Here is a 7,633-nt window from a genome sequence, read left to right as displayed (position 1 = left end):
ATGTAAACACCAGGTATCCCCCACCCAAGTTAATAAACACAACACTACCAGCACTCTAGACGTCCGACTCTTTTCGACCCCATGGACTGCAGCCTACTAGGCTCCTCCCTCCATGGGATTCTCCAGGCAAGAGTACTGGAGTGGGTTGCCATTTCCTTCTCCAGGGGATCTTCCCAACCCAGGGATCGAACCCAGGTCTCCCTCATTCCATGCATACGCTTTAACAAACATAAATGTAACATCTACCAAACATGTAAACATCAGGTATCCCCCACTCAAGTTAATAAACACAACATCACCAGCACTCTAGACGTTCCATATAGTTAGCACACTGGAAGAAAGACTGGGTGTGCTAAGCAGAAGCAAGGGAAATATAAAAGAGACCCAAATCAAACTTTGTTGTTGTCGTTCAGTGACTCAGTTGTGTCCCACTCTTTGTGATCCCATGGGCTGCAGCATACCAAGCTTCCCTGTCCTTCACTATTGCCCAGAGTTTGATTTATAAAACAAATTTATAAAGATGAAAATTAAGGTCTTAAATAAAAAATTCACTAGATAGGATGAACAGTAGAATAGACATTGCAGAGTAAAAGAGAGATGAACTTTCCAGATGATGTCTTTAACGAAAAGGGATGGAACTACATTCTCGAGAAATATGATGGACGTCTTCCAACAGAGGTAAAAACTGTTCCTGCAGACTCTGTCATTCTCAGAGGAAATGTTCTCTTTACAGGAGAAAACACAGATTCAGAGTGTTACTGGCTAAAGAACTAGATTGAAACGAGTCTTGTTCAGTCCTGAAATCTAATTACAGTGGCTACAAATGCTAGAGAGCAGAAAAAAATATGGGCCAAATATTTATTGCAAACTTCTAATAATCTAGAAGGTATGGTATACAAGTTATGTGACTTTGGCTACAAAGGAGTCTCTTTTTATTTTTTATTTATTTATTTACTTTTAATTTTATTGTATTTTTAAACTTTAAAATATTGTGAGTCTCTTTTTAAAGGACTGCTAGCACTGGAGCTTCTGCTCACTTTGTTAATGTCAAAGGTATAGACGGAGTAGTAGGAACTGCTTTAATTAAAAATATTATGGAACAAAAGATCCTGTTCCAGGCTATTCTGTTCTAGTGGTAGAACACAGTACCATAACAGCTTGAGGTGAAGATCATAAAAGGATGCTTTTGAACATAGAGAAATAGAGTTTTTAGCAGTACCTAGATCTGTGGTCTGCAATACCTATAACATTTATAACGTGTGAAAGAAAATAGTAGTTAAGAATCTAAGACATTTAATTGTACCAAAGTGTGCAGCAGCACCATTAACAATCATAACTAGTTCTTGAAATTTTCTTGACCCTGGTACTAAAGACTAGGATATTTTAGGTAGGAAGTTCCACTACTGAGAACTCAAAGAGCTATAGGTTGCTTCCAACCTCATCTTAGAATTAGTCAATCCGTTGTTTTGTTGTTGTCCAGTCACTAAGTCATGTCCAGCTCTTTGCAACCCCATGAACTAACTACAGCATGCCAGGCTTCCCGTTCCCTCACTATCTCCCGGTGAGTCAATGATGCCATCCAATCATCTCATCCTCTGCCACCCACTTCTCCTCCTGCCCTCAATCTTTCCCACATCAGGACCAATGGGATGGTACAGATATAGTAGCTTAAAAGAGACTGTGGAAGGTGAAATAAAGGAAGGTGAAATAAAAAATCAGAAAAAAAAAATGGAGTATTGAAAATGCTTTCTTTGGTTTTGGTGGAAGCTTTGCTACAGAAAATAGCAAAGTAAAATACTTGAATTTTTCCTTCAAGTATAGTCATTTTTAATTACTTGGGCTTGGGATTAATGTCTCTAAGGATCCAGTTGCTGATTCCAACAAATGACCCAAATTATCTTTGCAAAGGACACCAGCAGGGCATTTTGTTGCATTTTTTTAAAAAGTAAAGGCTGTCCTGAAGAATGAGGTCAAGATTTCTCCATATTGTCTTCAAGAATGAGATGACAACAAAAAGCTATTCATTTGGTGGAGTAAGAAAAAATGCAAAGCTCGATGTGGAATTAGAAACAGCATCTAAGTAGGCTTTAAGTCTGGAAATATATGTGTATGAATACAGATACACATACACATGTACGGATCTGTGTGGTTTCTTTGTATTTTGTGATACACTGCAGTGAAATTATTCATTAGTTTATGGATATATTGCCCTTTCATTTTCCCTTCAATGTTTAGGTGATCTCAACTTAGGAAATTCTACATTTAATCATGTAAAAGATTAATGCTAAAGTAAGCTTTTTGGCCTTTGCCAATAAATAGTAATTCAATCCAGTATTGATCTTTTTACAAGTAACAGAGCTGAAAAATTTCTGTATATAACTGAAGACTATAAAATAGACTTGCATAAAATTATCACAACTGCTTCATGTTTATATTTAACTTATATTTTTGTACAAGCAAGATTTTATAAGAAATATTTAAAGTTTCAATGTGTTAGCAATCTTTCCAACTTTTTCATGATTTTTAGGAATACAAACTTTTAAGAAAATAATGAAACTAAATTATTGCCTTTTGCCCATTAGCCAGCAAATAAAATGTGACCTTAACAAAACTGTGTCATTGTACGGTTTGAAAATTATGTCAGGACATATCCAATAGAATTACTAACCTCGATGCCTCTTGTAGAATACATATTAATCTTTCTACATTAAAAAAAATAATGGCTGTGACTAGAAAGCCAAGTCACTACATAGTGATTATATATGCTGGCTGTGATATCCTACCACTGAGACATCAAATTTGAAATGCAATTTTATATGACAGAAATTGCCTATGGCTCTAATATGCCAAGAGTTTTAAGAGATAATGTTTTTTTAGAGAGAAATTCTGCTTCCACTATAGATTATGTACATAAATGTAAAATTTGACAACATTATAAGCAGTGTGCTTTAAAGTAATTGAACTTCTGAATTTATTTTTCATATTCTATAGTCAACATGACTACAATGAATTACTGGAATGATTAGTAAGTGTACTTGTTTTAAATGTTTTGATCCTATTATATTTTTCATTAAGATTTCTAAAAATTAAATTGGATATTAAATTTAAAAAGATTACTGAGCTTGAAGATATAGCAATAGGAATTGTTTTAAATAAAATAGAGAAAAAGTACTGGAAAAAATAAAAAGCATCAGTGAGCAGTGGGACAACTTCATGTACCATTATATATAAACATTTAGAATTAGTCTCCACAGAGAAGAGAGTAAAAAAAGGAAAAAAAAAATGTATTAGAAAAAAATAGCTGAAAATCTTGCAGAGGATAAAAACTGTATACCCAGATTCAAGAAGCTCAACAAAACCTAAGCATGATGTATGGGCACTGCCATGTGTAAAACAGAAAGCTGGTGAGAACCTGCTGGATAGCACAGGGTGCTCAGCTTGGTGCTCTGTGATGACCTAGGTGGGTAGGAGGTATATATGTATACTTTTAGCTGATTCATTTTTCTTGCACTGCAGAAACCAGCACAGCACTGTAAACTGTGCTACACCCCAATTATAAATAAATAAGTAAATAAACAATTTTAAAGGAAATATGAAAAAACCTATTTTTGTTCTTTTGGATATAACATGTCTATTTGCACCAGAAGATTTTCTTTCTTCACTAGTTTCAAACAACTTGATTAAAATGCACCGTGGTTTAAGTTCTTTCATATTTCTTGTTATAAGTATTTTGCATAATTAGTGATTATTTTCATTGCTATAAGTAAAATTTTGCCCTATAAGAATAAACACATTGAGGTCCTAACACTGAGTAACTCAGAATGTGACCTTATTTGGAAATAAGGTCTTTACAGAGGTAATCATTAAAATAAGGTCATTACAGTGGGCTCTAATCAAGTATGATATCTTTATAAAAAGTAGAAATGTGGACACACAGACAGGAAGGCACAGAAGGAAGACAATGTGAAGACATACAGAGAGAATGAGATACAGAGAATTGGGATGATGTATCCACAAGCCAGTGAATATCAAGGATGGACAGAAACCCATCAGAAGGCAGGAACAAGCAAGCAGAGATTCTCCTCCATGTTTCAGGGGAAAAGGGCCTTGCTCACACCTCTTCATTCTTAGTAGCCTCCAGGCATTTAGCGTATGTGAGATCCTGGAAGTGCACTGAAATAAGTGAGACCAGGCAGTCCCCAGGAAAGTTGGACCACTGGATATTCTTGCCAATTCTTGCCCTCTCCAGGGAGAAGGCAGGAACTGAGGCCATTCACTTATTTGTTTTGTGCTAGAAGGGCTGCAGTAATGATCTACATGCTACATCAAACCACCATCTCTGTTCTTACCAACCTTCCAGTGGCTAGACTATGTTCTTTTTAGACTATGTTTGGCACACTGAGATAAACAAGACAAAAGCCAGCCCTTAAGCAGCTCCTCTAAAAGTTGGTGCATTTGCCAGGTGGTCCAACTCTCTTTCCCTTCCCAGGGAAAAGCTGTGAGTTGGAGTTTTGCATGCCCTTACTCTGTGCCAAAGCTTTTGACTGTGTGGATCACAATAAACTGTGGAAAATTCTGAAAGAGATGGGAATACCAGACCACCTGACCTGCCTCTTGAGAAATCTGTATGCAGGTCAGGAAGCAACAGTTAGAACTGGACATGGAACAACAGTCTGGTTCCAAATAGGAAAAGGAGTACGTCAAAGCTGTATATTGTCACCCTGCTTATTTAACTTATATGCAGAGTACATCATGAGAAACGCTGGACTGGAAGAAACACAAGCTGGAATCAAGATTGCCGGGAGAAATATCAATAACCTCAGATATGCAGATGACACCACCCTTATGGCAGGAAGCAAAGAGGATCTAAAGAGCCTCTTGATTAAAGTGAAAGAGGAGAGTGAAAAAGTTGGCTTAAAATTCAACATTCAAATGACAAAGATCATGGCATCTGGTCCCATCACTTCATGGGAAATAGATGAGCAAACAGTGTCAGACTTTATTTTGGGGGGCTCCAAAATCACTGCAGATGGTGACTGCAGCCATGAAATTAAAAGGCGCTTACTCCTTGGAAGGAAAGTTATGACCAACCTAGATAGCATATTCAAAAGCAGAGACGTTACTTTGCCAACAAAGGTTCGTCTAGTCAAGGCTATGGTTTTTCCTGTGGTCATGTATGGATGTGAGAGTTGGACTGTGAAGAAGGCTGAGCGCCGAAGAATTGATACTTTTGAACTGTGGTGTTGGAGAAGACTCTTGAGAGTCCCTTGGACTGCAAGGAGATCCAACCAGTCCATTCTGAAGGAGATCACCCCTGGGATTTCTTTGGAAGGAATGATGCTAAAGCTGAAACTCCAGTACTTTGGCCACCTCATGAGAAGAGTTGACTCATTGGAAAAGACTCTGATGCTGGGAGGGATTGGGGGCAGGAGGAGAAGGGGACGGCAGAGGATGAGATGGCTGGATGGCAGCACTGACTTGCTGGACGTGAGTCTGAGTGAACTCCGGGAGTTGGTGATGGACAGGGAGGCCTGGCGTGCTGTGATTCATGGGGTCGCAAAGAGTCGGACATGACTGAGTGACTGAACTGAACTGAACTGAACTCTGTGCTAAGTCAGAAAGAGAGGTTATGCAGAGTGCTAGCCCAAATTACCATCTGTGTTCCTGTTCTTGCAGCTAGAGCATCCCAGGTCCCCTAAGGGTTACATGACCAGCAAAACACAAGCTAGTCCTTCAGGATCTCCTAGAAAAGTTGAAGCAATGGACTATAGTCCAACTCTTTCCTTCTCCAGTGAGAAGCTTGGAGCTGCAGTGTTTCCCTCTGATCAGTTGGCACTATACCAGAGGTAGGGATTTGGCAAGAAGGTGTCTTGGATTTCTCTTCTGGTTTCAACGGGTCTGATTTTACACTTTCCCAAGGTATAAGAACCTCTCAATTAGCTTCTGGATTTTCCACCAAGGGAAATTTTCTCTGAATGGTTGTTGAATCAGCATGTTTATTGGTGGAAGGAAACTCCAAGACTTATTTATTCTCCCATCTCACTGACATCATCCTCTAAGAGCCAATGTTCTTAAGCAGCTCTAATTCACCATACAGAGTTTCTAAAAATACTTAAGGAGTATTGGAGTACAGATTATTATTGCCAGTCTAATTCCATTTCCTATTCTAGAAGTCCAGAGAAAATCAGATTACAAACCAGTAACACGTGGGAAATGTTTGGAAAAGGCCTAGTAGGGCATACTCACTGATTGAATTCTTGTTATGTAGCATTTGGCTATACTCTAGTTGGCAAATACACTTTACAAAAATGACTTTATTCTCCTTAAGCAGGAGGCAGTGGTATACTGATGTGTGTGCATTCTTCCCAACTTCACTTTCAGTGACATCACATTGACAGCTTGAAATCAGCTATGATGGGAGCATTACACCATGGAAATCAGCAAATGTTATAGATCAGGGATTTTTTTCCCCCTTTGGAAAATCAGCTGTTGAAGATTTACCACTACAATATTTGGAGAACTGTGAGTCTAAAACACTATGAGCTTTTGATGTTGAGACAGAATTTGATCTGGTCCCTGGGGACACAGACCCTGAGGTGAAGATTTTTATAGGATGTTGTATTAACCACATCTTTTATTTTCTGTATTTTAATGCTTTGATATCTCTGGCCTTGCCAACACTGGAAGGGCTACCCAGTTTCTAAAGACAGTAAAAAATGCAAACCTAACAATCCAGAACCCTTACCTCCAGCTACTTGTCCTACACCAGGGTCAGTTACCAGGCAATTAAGGGCAGCGTCTATGACCCAGAACCCCTGAAATTTTCACAAGACAGCCAATACTAAGCCTGTAGGTAACAAATTATCTTCTTAATGACAATCAATTCCTGACTGTTGGCCTCATCATACCTAAATCATAATAAAATCTCTATGAAAACAGCAGTTATTTGGGAGTTCCCTGGTAGCCTAGTGGTTAGGATTCCAGGCAATCACTGCTGTGATTGAGTAATCACAGGTAAATCCTGCGAGTCCCAAGAAAGGCTTGAGTCAACTCCACAGAAATGGGAAGAAGTGAGATGACCCTTCCATGTGGTTCCCTTTAAGGCAAGGGGCCCAGGTTTCATAACCATATATCGATCAGGGTAGGGTGCATCCAGATCCTAGAGAGGGGCTTGTCCTCGGGCTTTGAAGCAACTCTTTGGCTGAGAGCATCACCCAGAGAGGGATTCTGCTATTTGCTGTTAGTCATCAGTATTCTTGGCAGCTGAGGGAAGCTCTTTTGTTCTGAGAGATGGCTGGGGATGTGTACCCCTGCATGCACTACCTAAATGGAGGATAAACTCAACTACCAAATGCTGTCTACCTTATACGATTCACGAGTTTTCTGACGGAGTCAACATCATTGAGGAGAATAAATGCTGTAGCTGAAAAGGTGCTAAAAGTTCATGTCAAGACTCAGATATGTCCTTTCAACCCTGGCAGAAAAATGAATGTAAAATAAATTAGCCATTTACAACTTTGCAAAACCTAACATACTGTGAAGATTTATCAGCTGGATCATGAAAAAATATGGACTCTATTCAACAAAGCAATTAAAAATGAACACTGGTGAAACTGAAATCCAAATAAAATAA

At 38.7% G+C, this 7,633-nt stretch overlaps 1 pseudogene; it reads left to right on the top strand.

Annotated features, from left to right (window-relative positions):
* Nucleotides 1-597: 597 nt before the first annotated feature.
* LOC133252143 (nicotinamide phosphoribosyltransferase-like) lies at nucleotides 598-1,487 on the top strand (annotated as a pseudogene).
* Nucleotides 1,488-7,633: the final 6,146 nt, after the last annotated feature.

This window comes from Bos javanicus, chromosome 7 (assembly GCF_032452875.1).
Source record: "Bos javanicus breed banteng chromosome 7, ARS-OSU_banteng_1.0, whole genome shotgun sequence".
Lineage (NCBI taxonomy): Eukaryota > Metazoa > Chordata > Mammalia > Artiodactyla > Bovidae > Bos > Bos javanicus.
Note: the sequence above shows the minus strand (reverse complement) of the source record. Positions and strands in the feature narration are given on the sequence as shown.